Below are 13,116 nucleotides of genomic sequence, written 5' to 3' on the forward strand. Positions count from 1 at the left end.
CGTCCTTCTCGTAACTTTTCCTCTCCTCTCCGCGATGGAAAGCCGGGCCGAGAACGGAGGAGAGCGTGCGTGAGCGGCGTGCGCTGTGCGGAGCTGGGAGGGCAACGCAGCGATGCGGGCTCTTAGCAGCGAGTTCCCGATGAGGGGCTGTAAGGCAAAGGAACGAACGCTCTGCTTTCTGCTTGAGCTGAATAGGACGCTGAAATGTAACCGCTGTAACGAGTCAGGAACCGGCGGGTGCTAATGTTTGTTTGAATGAGTTGAGCACAGAGCACGACTGGATGGGAGAGAAAAGAGTGTGAAGGACTTCAGCCCTCTCCAAGCAGAAAGTTTGCAGGGAGAAGATGGATTTCTCGCAGCAATCTGCCTTCGGATTGAGCTTACAGGCTGAGCTCGAATCACTCTATGGCATGGATGGCTTCTTTTCTTCAGGCTTTTCCAGGACTTGGATGGGTTCAGACAGCGAATGAACCTCATAGAGAACAGCCCGGCGATGTGACCACGCAGACGGAACCATCCCAAAGGTGCTGCTCTCTGCCTCCAGCCCACCTCAGTGCTGTGAGCGATGCCAGATTGTCTGCAAGCAGCGAGTTGGGGACCAGGAAAAGACAAAAAGCAGCTTGTGTAGTTTTTCTTCTTCACCCCCCTTTTTTTGAAACAAGCCGTTGTAACTTTCGAGAGCTCTTTGAAGAATGTGAAGTAGCTTTCATCCCAAGTTAATTGCCCGGTTCCCATCGTGACAGACTGAGTGCTTCAAGTGCACCAGAGGCAGAACTGCAGTGTCAACCTCCTTAGTGCAGCAAAAAGAAGAAAAAAGCCCTGGCTAGATTTAGCTGTGAGTGGATGGCTCTCATCTCAATGGAGTTCAGCTGTTTGGGCCAAAGGGAGTTTGATGCTTTTGGCTCTGAAACTCGCAGTGTGAAGTTGGGGGGGGGGGTTCATTGAGCCCAGAGAACTCGGTGCGTTGCTGTTTCCCAAAGTCAGGGGGAGGAGTAAAAGCAATAGTGATTTACTCTGTGTCTATGGAGGAGCACCTCTTTGAGAAGAGCTTCCCCCCCATCCAGCCTGCTGCTTGTGCCCTCTCTTTATGCAGGCCGTTGGGGTTCCATCATCTATTGTAGTATCCAGTTGCACAATTCTGGCCTGTGACCAAAAATACCAGTGGGTGTCACAGCCAAGGAATAACGAGGGGATGCACTAACGAGTATCTCTTTGCTGATCAGTTCCCTTTCCTGCAATGTGGATGCTTTTGGAAGCCTCACCGATGCTGTTTGTTGCCCCCTTGGTTTGAACAGCAGGTGAGACACCAACGTACCTGCAGTGTTTGCCTTTGGGTTGCCTGGCATTGCAAACTGGTCGCTTGGTGCTCATGGAGCAACCTGAGGTGGCTCATAAGAGGTAACCATCTCCTGGTGGAGGTGGGTTGGTGCTGGGTGATGGTGTTGATGCTCTGGGAGACCCAGAGACCATCTCTTGGTGTTGGCCGTGTGTTACAGTCCAGGCTGTGGCCTGGGTTCCTATATGCAGAGCAGTTCAGCTATCCTTCAAACAATTGATTTATATAACTGAAATAGCCGGGGAAGTGAGAAATTTCCTTCCTCTTAGGACACAATGCCAAGGATGTCAAATCTCTTGGGAGCCTGATGATAAGAATTGGGCTGTTCTTCTTTGCACTTAGTGACCAAGTGTGAGGTTATGCAGCGGAGCTCGGGGTGCTGTGGGCATTGAGCTCAGGGGCTGATGTGCAGCTGATGGGCTTTGCTGGTGGCCCCTCTCTCCTTGCTCTATAGGAGCACTTGGCTTTGCAGTCAATATCAGCCTGGAAGATGGTTTACCAACAGCTGTTGATACAGTTCAGTGTTCTTCTTCCCAAACTGATTCTCATGTGCTGAGGGGCTTTGTGTGCTCTCAGCAAGCGGCGGCTGCTTTATGAATACCTTTCCCTGGATAAATCAGACCAGTAATGACCGAACTCATCAATCCTATATTTAGAATGAATCTAATTGATGCGCCTTGCTTTTCAGCAGGAAAGCAGGTTACAAGACTGAGCTGGTACAGCTCTGTGGGGGAAGAGAATGCCCTCGTGGAGCCGGGGGGGACGAGGCTGGTGTTCTCTGTATGCTGATAATAAACATTACCAGAAGGAACAGCGGTGATAAATGCTTACAGTAAACATGGCGTAAGGCTCAGATAATCCTCCTGAAGACACAGAGGTCTGCAGCCAGCGTCCACTCAGCTTCATTTTGAGCAGCACAACCTTCCTGTGCCTTCTGACACCTCTGGTTTTCCATCAGTGTGAAGGGGCTGCGCTGGAACCTCATATATACACAACCCTACCAGCAAAGGCTGCGAGTGCTCAGCATTCCAATGGGTCAGCCCTGGCTGGGCAGTGTGTTCCGACCCAATTAGTGGGATGGATTAATAACATTCAACCCTTTGGAATCACGACGACCATCATTTCCAGGATGCTTTGGTTGGATCAACACAAATCCTGCTTAAAAAAAAAAAGAAATACTTCTCAGCTATTCCAGTTTGATGGATGGAGAACTCAGCCAAGCAGCTCAATGTGGCTGCCAGGATGGAATCGAGAGCATCTCTGGTGCAGATCCTGCAGTCAGCAATGCAGCTCCATGCAGGCACAGCCCCGGGAGAGGCTAAGTTGTAATCGTGGCATCTGCAGCCCTGTGCAGCTGTCGCTCTGCTCCTTATCTCCTGTGTGAGTTAACCATTTCAGCCACCAGCACCGTCCCCTCGAGGATGAAGGAGGAAAGCTGTTTCCCTAGGAAATGGGATAGCTGCAAACAGCGCTTGGAGGGTCTGGTTCAACTCCAGAACTAGTGCAAGCCATTCGTTTATTGAGGCCATGCTTAGATTTCCCCCATTATCTCTTAATTTAGAGGGTGGTAAAGACCAAACTGTGCTCCCCATGGGGTGCTGTGGGGGGAGGCCGGGGGGTTCCCATCCTGCTGGCTTTGGGTGTGATGGCAGCAGGCCTGGATGGGAAACATTCCTGTGAGCGTGGAGGCTGGCAGCATCAGCAGGAGGAGAGGCTGCAGTGTCCTTCCCCCATTCCTATAGCTGCGATGTAGGGTCCTGCTTCACAACAGCAGCCAGAACCCCACGGGAAGCCAAGCAATGCGGGAACACTGCCGAGTTTTCTGCAACTCGTTAATTCATCTGTTAATCGGGGTCAAGTTCTGATGAGCCACGTGACGGCGATCAGTAAACACGCGAGAGGTGCCTGTTTACAGCTGGCCCTCCGTGATGGCCCTGCAGGGCTGAGTCACTGCATGCCAACCCGTGCTGCGGCCGGGCTGCACCGCCTGGCAGCCCCACGTCCCCTGCCCGGCCTTTAATAGGAGCCATGCCGGGCAGACTTTGTTCTCTCCCATTTCTGAGCAAGATCGATAGTCCATGAAGCTCTTGTTGGATTGGAGCACAGCCTTTTGTAGATCCCCCTTCCACCCGGGAGGTGCTCGTTAGGTTCAGCTTAGCACCAAAGGCTCCATCTCCAGCCCAGCTCTCTTTGCGTACCTTCTGCTTTCCCATTCCCTGAACAACTCCCCAGTCTTTCTCTCAGTTGCAGAAAAGATGAATTTTCCTGTCTTTATGGGGCTGTCCCCTCACTGCTCACAGAGCTCTCTGTGTTGGGTGATGTGCTGCAGTCCTCCATCACCATGACACACCTGTGTGCCACCTGGTCGCATCCCTGAGCTGCTGCCCACAGCTGTGCAGGAACAGAGCTGCAGCAGAAAATAAGTCAGGGGAGTTTTCTTGGTCTCGAGTCTATGGAATTCCTTTCATTCTTAGCATAAGCCATCTTAAAATGGTGTTCTAGCTCTACTTAAGGTTTGATCCTTCTTTTTGCCTTTAACTGTTTAAGGACACAGTGGGTCGCTTACAACCTCCTAGCCACAAATAGACCTCTATGAGGTCCTGCTGCTGCCCTGTGGGACACGGAGCAGAGCTCAATGCACGCACTGTGACTGCGGGATCCAGCTGTGCTGTGCTGGCAGAGCTGTGCACCCAGCAATGCTGAGCCCCAGAACCTGCTCAGCCTGTTCTGCACACCACGTTCCCATGCACCCAGCATTGCTGCCTCGAAGGAGATGACCAACTCTAACCAACCTGCTGTGGGTTCCCCTTCTTGCTGTGCATCATCTCGAACCCTGTGAAGAGGTTTCATCTCCTCCTTCCATTCCTATTTAGCCCGGATTTGACACCTTGTTCTTTTTTGGATGCGTCCCGCTATCAAATTCTGCTCTTCTTACAGCAAAATCAGCTCTTTGGTGCAGCAAACATCTATGGAAGTGCTGCTGTTTGCTGACGTGACCGGCTCCTCCAATTCCAAACCACTGAATGGAGTATTTAATTCAGATTAAAATCCAATCAAGTTTATAATAGAACAATGCCTACTTTAATAGAAGAATGGTGATGCACAGCACCCATAGCATCCACTGGGTGAGTTCAGAGCCCCAAAAGGGGACCCCCATCCCAGAGCAGCACTGGGGCTGGGGCTGGATTGCATTGCAGTGCCAGGCTGCTCCATCCCACAGTGCTCTTTGGGTGCCATTCAGGTGCCCGCTTTGGTTCCTTTGGACCCACAGAGGGTCAGCTTTGCTGTTTATATCCTAAGCACATCCAGACTGACTCTGAGGACCTGACAGCTCCACCAATTACCTTTTGGAGGTTGAGATTCCCTCAGACTCGCAGCCCCGGATGCATCACTCCAAGCATAAAGCCGTGCCTTGGTTACTATGAGAGGAGCTCCCAACTGGTGGCCTTGGGGTTTCTCTTTGCTGACAGACCCACTCCATTCTCATTGCAGCAACCCCAGCTTGCGCCTTCATTAAGTAATTAGCACGCTGCTGCACCTCGCTCTGACTCCTTAATGAACAGCCCTTCCTGTGCTGCACCTGCACCATCCCAGCGGGAGGGCGGCCGTTTGTGTGGCATAGGGCAGGTTGGGGCTGGGGGCTGAGATGGTGTTGGCAGGGAGGGCACAGGCCTGGCAGAGGGTTTTTGGGTACCACCCTCCCTCCCCCTTCAGCAGGTTTAAGGTGCCATAAACATGCATCCAGAGCCCAAAGCTCCGTCCTTATAGAGCATGGAGCGCCCGCAGCGCTGCTGGAGCCGGGGACGGGATGATGGTGGTGTTGGGGGTTTGTGCGGTGGTGCTGCGGAAAGTCCCTCCGAGGGCTGCGAGTTTCCTATCAGCAGACGGACGGACGGGCGCCGCTCCCCGAGCCCCGGCTCGCCCCGTGCCTCCCTCCCGCTCCGGTGCCCCAGCAGAGCGGCACGAGCTGCCCCGCCGTTCTCCACCGCGAGCCCCGCCGCCTCCCATCCCCCGCTCGGTGCCGCCGAGCTCCGCTCCCGGCCCTTCCCCGTAGGCCGCGGGACCCCCCCGGCAGCGCCGAACAATGCGGCGGGGCCGCCTCCGCCGAGCCCCCCGCCGCTCCACGTGGCCCCCGCTCGGCCGCAGCGCGGCGCCCCCGACCCGCTCCGCAGCCAATCGCCGCCCGCCTGCCATGTGCCGCGACCCCTCCGGCCAATGGCGCCCCGGGTCACAGACCTGCTCCACCATTGCCCGGAAGCGGCGCGGGGCCGCGCGTTGCCGCCGCTCTTCCCGGCCCCGCCGCGCTCCGGGCCCCGCGGCGCGCATGCTCCGCAGAGTGACGCCGCGACTCCATGTGTGAGAAGCGCATTATTTGGCACGGGGGAGCCGCGGCCGACAGCCCCAAACGGGGCGAGCGCGGCGGAGACGCGGGGAGGAAAGAGGAGGAAAGGGCGGCGAGGAGCGAAGCGGGGGAGAGTCGGCGGGGAGCGGCGGGACGCGGCTGTAAGTGACCGAGAGAAAAGTTCTGCTCGGGCTCATTGTCTGCGGGCGGAGCGGCGGGGGCGGGCCGGGCCGGGCCGGGGGTGGCGCGGGGTCCCGCCGCGCTCAGCCCCCAACGCGGGGCTCCGCCGCCCCGGGGTCCGGCTTTGTTCGGCTGCTCGGGGGGGGCGGCGCGGCGGCTTCGCAAAGTTGGTGCGGGCTTTTTCGTCGTGCCCGTTTCCTCCTGCTCGGAGCTGGCGGCGCCCCGACCCCGCACGGGGCCCTCGTTGCGGTGGGGGTGGTGCGGCTGGTGCGGGGCGGCCGCCCCGGGCAGCCCCCGCCGTGGCACCGGGGCCGGCGGGCGGCCAGCAGGGCCGTGTCACAATAAGAGTCCCCGTCAACCTCCCCCCTCCTTCTCGCTCAAGGTGCGCCGGGGCCGCGTTGCCCGGAGGGGCGCTTCGCTGCCGCCTGCCGGGAACGTCGGAGCGCCGCGGGGTGCGGGCCGGGCGGGGGATCGGCCGGGAGCCGCTCCGGAGCCGGGCGGTGCGGGGACACCGACAGCGGAGCGACTCGGGGCGGCGGCACAGCCCGGTGAGCGCTGCGTGACTGCGAGCGGGAGATTCCCCGGCCCTGCTCCAGTGGGCACAGCCCGGAGCTGCGCAGTATCGAGCCGCCTTCCCGGTCTCACGGCCCCGAAGTTGGGATGTGCGCTCCTTGCTGCCCCGCGGCATCTGCTTGTGGCTTTATTTCGGGTGGCTGCGCGTTGGGTTTTGCTTTCGCTTGTCCCTTTCTGCCTGCCCCGCGCTGCTGCGAGGCCAGGCAGCGGTGCTCCCAGGGTGGGTCCCCAAGGACTGACCCTCGCCTCGGCCTCAACCCCGGCTCCTCCCGTGGGTGCTCGACTTCCCCGTTCCCTCCTCCGGCTGCAGCGGCAGCAGAGCTGCTCGCAGGGAGTGTTACACAGGAAGTGAAAACTGGAGAGGGCCCTTTGGGAATCGGTGACTGCTGGCAGGCAGGAGCTGGGAGTGCATCCCTTCCCTGCTCCCAAACTGCTGAGCAGCTCTCAAACCCCAGGAGAGCAGCACAAGGCAACGGGAACACTGCGGGTGTGTGGTTAGTGGAGTGGGAGAGGAGCAGGGATAGTGCAAGTAGGGAATAAGAGGGATGCACGGTGTGCTGAGTGTGTGTGTATGCTGGATGTGGGGTCTGGCTTGTGGGAAGGAGCTGCAGCTCCCACTGTGCTGATGTGACTGAAGTTCAGCACGGTGTGTGCAGCAGTCGGGCTGCAGTGCCTGGTGCATTGCTATCCATGGGTAGGCAGCGGGTTGATGCTCTTCTACCTTCAGTTTGGAAAGAGCCCGACTGTGTTACCTGTTGGTGTGAGAAGGGCTGAGGCCCATACCTGAAGGAAGGACACCTGGATCCCAATGGATGGAGGCAGCCCCAGACGTTCCCTCTGCTCACAGGTGGGGGTGTGGAGCTGTGTTACGTGGGGTTACACCGCCGGGTGGTGATGCAATGGAGCTGGCATTGCTGCAGTGTCAGTATGCTAATAGGGGAACTTAATATAGCTGCGCTGTGACTTTTTGTAGTAATTACAGGCTGGTAGGCATACAGGGAGCTATTCGGTTGGTGTAAACTCAGGTGGTGCTCGTGGGGCCACGGTTCCATTTGCGCTGCTTGTGCTGTGCTGGGGGGAGGATGGAGGAGAACACTGGGGGTAAATTGAAAGGCTGGTGTTTCTCAGCTGGCTGGGAGGTGTGTAGAAAATGAAGCTTAAACGTCCTTCAGGTGATGTAGGGTTACTTCAGCCAGACCTGCCGAGCTGTGGCCATGGTGCTAGGTGTGCTGAGTGCTCCTATGTGTGCACAGATCCCAGTCTTAGGGCATCGGAACCTCCTTCTTGGTGTCTATTGTGCACATGGGAGCTGCTCTCTCTCCCCCAGGCTGAAGTTGCTTTTAACAGCTGCTCCTCTCCTCTGTGCTCATCCTTCCCTCAGCTCCGAGTGAGGGGAGAGGTCAGACCTGTGCTCTTGTGCAGCCATGGAGGTTTCCCTGCTGGTGGGAGGTGCTGCCCAAGCAGCGCTTAGCAGAGGAAAGTTGGACAGAAGGCTGCAGTGTGTGCCTTCCCCTGTTGGACTGACACACATGTGCAGAGCTCCCTTACAACATCAGAGACAAAGAAGTGCTGCGGAAGTTTTTGCTTCTCAGAACAGCCAGTGCTACACAGAGCTCTGTGATGGGCAATCATTGACTTCCAGTCGTGTGGAGTTGTGTTGGATTGGGGATAGGAGGGGGAAGGAATGCAGGATTTAGGAGCTGGGCGATGCCAGGAGGCTCACAAACGTGTTCCTATTACAAGAGGTTATTCATTTTGGTGATGTTTTCTCCCCACTCAGCCAGAATGTCCCACGTGCATCAGTGCCTCTGCCCGTGTTCAGGTGGGGAAACCATGAGTGAGTTGTAGACACTTGTGCCCCATTCAGCATCACCTGGGGGCTGTGGCTGGGACGGGGTAGGAAGGAATCCTCCCTGACAGCTTTCCTATGTCTTAATTACAGGCTGTGTCTTGGTTCTGCTGGGGCTTCTGAGCCCGCAACCTGCTGTGCTGTTCGTGGTTCCTCCTTCAGAGCAGGCAGGGCTGGAGGGCAGCATTGTGACCCCTCACTTGATGGGGCAGGATCTTTAAATGATCAAGAGGGTTTTGAGAGAGGTAAAAAAACATGTGGTTTGGCCACTCGGGACAAAATGTATGGGACAAAAGCAAGTGTTGTGCATCCTTAGATTCCACGTGTTGATTCTTAAGCAGAAACATTGGAATATGCTGCTGTTTTGCCATGCTGAAATGAGCTGGGAAACAGCTTCAGCCTGGTGCAGCTGTAGCAGAGCCGTTCTGTTCCTTCTCAACTCAGCAGCCTCCCTGGGGTTGCATCTTGAGACTTGCACAGCTGAGGGCTGTGGGGAATGCTCTGCTTCTCACCTGTGCTTCTCTGGAGGGGGAGTTTAGCATTGCCTTGGATAGGGCCGTTCATATGAGGGGTGGGCTGGGCTGGGAGGCCTCCGGGTGCCTCTTAGAACACATCATTGTGACCAAGCATGATCATTTTGGATGGCTCTGTGCTGGGGGTGTGGGGCAGAACGCACTGCGTGGTTCTGGTGTGGAAGCACGCAGCCCTAAAGGGCAGTGGTGATCACAGCACACACCATTTGCCTTCCTGCTGCTGTGCTGCTGCTCCATTCCACCCTTCTTGGGGTGTCTGTTGGCTCAGTGCACTGCGTGGAGCTGTGCTGTGTTTGGAAGAGGTGTCATCTCCAGCCCCTTGGCAATCATGGGGTGACTGATGACTTGAACGCAGTCTCCCTGCCTGTTTGCAGTGTTCTTTGCTATGGAATGGAGGGGGTCAGTGTGCATGGAGTTCACCATCTGGTTCTGGTGTCCTGCACCCATTCCTGGGCACAATGGGGCAAAGTGGAGTCGATATGATCCATTGCTGAGCTGCAGAACCTGCTGCTATTCCTTGGTGCAGCTCTGAGCTGCCCAGAGCATAGCTGGGATGGAGCGCGAGCCCAAGGTGGGTCCCTGGTAAATGGGGAGAGCAACAAAGCCACTGTCTACATCCCAACAGTAGTGATTTCTTGCTCGGTTTGGTTTATGCTACAAACCTGGAAGACTTAACAGATGTTATAATTAGGCAGTAAATGGGATCTTTAGGTTTCATACTCGTGCTTATTTACCTATTGCTGCAGGAGGACTTCCTTGCTGCAGCCCGTCAGCCTTGCCTGGCCACTCATTTGCTGTCGCAGCCACGTGGTTGTGAGCTTTGAAATGCTCACAAGAATTGGAGGAAGTAAACTTGAAGGCATTCATGTTTAATGGGACCTCAGCAAATCCCATCTGCAGCAGCATTGGGTGCCCAGTTCTGCATCCCCCTGGTGCTGCTGTACGTACAGATGTGCTGAGCCCCAATTCAGGTTCATTCCCAGCATCGATCTGCTGTTTGCTGGTTGTACAACAATAAAACAACTTCTACCCCTGCTGCATGCTGCTGTGTGTGCACTCCAAGCTTTGTATGCTGCTGTGTTTTATATCTGAGGCTTATCAGATGCAGCCAGAAAGCCATCCTTTTGGTTGGCGGCCCATCGTAAGTAGTGGAGAGCTTCTGTGTTCCGAGTGCTTGAGAGCAGAACTTGTTGCTTTCATTGGTGTCTGTGGGAGGTGCCTGGGTTGTGCTGAGCAGTTCTGAGGGCAGCAGCTGTCATCTCTGGGCCAGGCATGTGCTGGGATGGAGCACACATCGGTCCTTAATGGATACATGGAGTGTCCTGTGGCTCTTAAATCCCAAAGCAGGTAAACTTGCATCTTTAGGCTGATGTTCTGAGCCCTGTGACAGCACGGTGAGGTCTGGGGGTGCCCTTCTGAATTACGGCTGCAGTCTTTATCCCATCTATTTGTATTAAATGTATTTGGAAGTGATTCTGCTGTCACTTCCTTGAGCAAAGCTGTCCGGAGAGGGATGGATTCATTTCAGTTTGTCGGACCAAAACCGGTTTAAATGCGGAGACAATGGCTTAATAATGGCCAGATCTGAAGTGGTAGAAGTGGTTTAGGGAACAAAGGCAGCTGGAGGGCTGCTTGGTCACTGGTGCCTGAGAACTAATGAAGGTTATGGAAGTAGCTAAAGATGATTCCTTTTAATATGGCATGCTATTGATCCCTTAGGAGACTGACAGACACAGGGGAGTATTTCCCTTGCAAAGTGCTCCTTGCAGCCATCACACCTCTGGCTGCTCTCTGCCCTCATGTTGAGGTGGAAGTCGCACCAAGGAGTTGCAATCACAGCACCCAGCTCTGATCTCGCGCATCTCCTGTTTGCTCTCTGCATGCATTGCTCTGCAGCACCCAGATGGTTTGCTGCTCATCGCAGCCCCTCGGTCCCATGGGCTCAATGACAGCTCCGCCTCCTGTGGCTGTGGGGTCGGGGTCTGAGCGTGCACCCCACAGCCCCATAGTGGGACATTGGACTGCAGGTGGGTGCTGCTGTGCACGGGGCTCCTGCTGTAATGACCAGGGTGGCTGTGCTGCTTCCCCTGTCAATAGGTGTGGCCGCTGGGCTCCTGCCAAGCTGCCATTTCGTTCCCTTATTTGGATTGCAGAGCAGTGTCATGCTCCACGCACACCCTCGGCTTGGCTTTTAAATAATACAGGCAGGGAAGCAAAGATTGCTGTGACAAAATTATTAGCTTATGGGTTATTAAAGCACTCCTACCACTGAGATGAAGAACGTGTCGTTAGTGGAGGACGGTACCCAGAGCTCCAATGGGGGAAGAAAGAAGGAAAAGAATCCTGCTGCAACACCTCCGGGAGTGATACTGAATGAAGCCAGGTGGGCACAAATGGAATTAGCCCAGAGAAGAGGAATGCTGTGCTGTGAAGCAGGGGATGGTGGCTGTGCTTTGGCCATTGCTGCTGTTCTGTCTGCTCCATCCTTGCGCTGAGTGAGCGAGGTGATGCCTTCAGGTTCCTTGATATTCTGCCAAACTATTCCACGCAGTGCATAGAGACACCCCCTCCTCTGCCACCAACGTGGCACATATCACAGCTGGAAGGCAGTGGTGGCTCGGATCAGACAGGGCTGGTTGGGGAGGGAGGGCAGAGCGTGGCACTGCAACGAGCACTGAGGTGTATCAGCCTGGGAATGAGAGAAATCAAAACACGTTTGTGTTTCAGTCTGAAAACATCAAGTTTTGGTTGCAAGAGATCGGATGATACCAGCGATGTCAGAAGGCTCGGCTTGGTGAGCTTGATACCTTGATATCAGAAGGCTGCCTGCTGTGGAGGAAGGACACGCTGCTTGTGGATCCCCACATGCACTGCTATGGGACACGGCGGCTGTTGGCATCTGTAAGGGAATGCTGGAAAATGAGTGTTCTCCAAAGGATGGATGTGCTGGAGCAGCTGCTGCCCATGGGGAGCATTCCCTCTGTGCCCATCTCCCAGCTCCACGTTGCTGCCCCAGTGCAGGCATTGATCCAAAGGGGTAATTAGGAGCACTGTTGGTGGCTGTGTGTTCATCTCTGTGCTGGAATTTGGGGGTGAGTGATTGAGGCTCTCAATTGGTAACAGATCTGGTTTGTAATCGGCCTGCTACTCAATAAACAAGTGCTGGTGGTGTGGGGTGGCACAGAGTGGAGGGGCAGAGCTCACTGCAGCCTTCCTGATCTATGGGCACGCAGGATTCAGGCAGCAATTCCCAGCTCTTTGATGGGGTACCAACTTCTCTCTTGCATTCCAGAGCCCTGGTGGAAGCACACCTGAGCACGAGGCAGAATCCAGCCCCTCGTGTGTGTCAATATTTAGATTGAAATGTGACTCCTTTTGGTGCTGAACCGCTTCGCTCAGCCTTCCAAAAAGCACAGGGTTTTCTTATCGCTTGTTTGAGGAGCCACACACGGGGCAGTGTGCACTGTGTACCCGTGTCACAGCTTCCATGCCTTCGTCTTAAAGAATCCAGAGCCTGTCTTTCATAATATGGGCTCTTCTGAACCTTGCTTGACGTGGTGATTCTTGCCCAAGGAGGCTGTGGATGCCCCATCCCTGCAGGCATTCAAGGCCAGGCTGGATGTGGCTCTGGGCAGCCTGGGCTGCTGGTTGGTGACCCTGCACACAGCAGGGGGTTGGAGCTGGATGAGCACTGTGGTCCTTTACAACCCAGGGCATTCTGTGATTCTCTTTAGTTTTACCAACCTGTTGCTGTTCCAGGTAGTGTTGGAGGATCAGTAATGTCACTAAAAGTGCAATGCCTTTGTTCTGATCTACAACTTATGTCGCTTAGTAGAGAAAAACCCTTACTAGGTGCCATTGTGGGCTCTCAGCAACCTGAGCTGAGCTCTGTCAGGGGAAGGGATGCTATCCCAGAGCTTGGGGACCACGGGCTGGCTTTCCCAGCATGGTGGTGCTGGTGGCACTGGGACGCGTGGCTGCACAGCTCTGGCTGCTGCCTTCTGCTGGGACTTGTCAAAGCTGGAGCTGCTCCGGCTGAGTTTCACTTCCCAGTGTTAACTGCTTAAGTGCCCACTTCCCACAAGAATCCTTGCACTGCTGCTTTACCAACAGCTCCTCCAAACATCTCAGCCCCTTTTCTTTTCCCCCTGAGTGTTGTAGGGATGCTGTGCTGGAGCTGCAGGCGCTCAGAGCTCCGGCACTGCAAGGCAGAGCTGCAGCATCCCATGGCAGGGAAGCAGTTAAATGGCTCCTCGTGTCCTCGTAAGATGAAAACTATTTTAGTCCCATGACAGGAGCACGA

At 55.5% G+C, this 13,116-nt stretch overlaps 1 protein-coding gene across 7 annotated transcripts in view; it reads left to right on the forward strand.

Annotated features, from left to right (window-relative positions):
* The window catches only part of GATAD2A (GATA zinc finger domain containing 2A), a 41,678-nt gene that overhangs the window by 1,100 nt on the left and 27,462 nt on the right, over positions 1 to 13,116 (forward strand). The window contains exon 1 of one of the 7 annotated variants that reach the window (XM_072357694.1): positions 5,628 to 5,839. The exons of 4 other annotated variants lie outside the window; for them this stretch is intronic. The gene's annotated coding sequence lies outside the window, so the exon portion shown is untranslated. Of the gene's footprint in view, positions 1 to 5,627; positions 5,840 to 6,364; positions 6,407 to 11,695; positions 11,715 to 13,116 lie in introns of those variants that run through there. 2 more of the 7 variants (XM_072357696.1, XM_072357697.1) reach the window with 2 other exon arrangements.

This window comes from Excalfactoria chinensis, chromosome 26 (genome assembly GCF_039878825.1).
Source record: "Excalfactoria chinensis isolate bCotChi1 chromosome 26, bCotChi1.hap2, whole genome shotgun sequence".
In the NCBI taxonomy this organism is placed as follows: Eukaryota; Metazoa; Chordata; class Aves; order Galliformes; family Phasianidae; genus Excalfactoria; species Excalfactoria chinensis.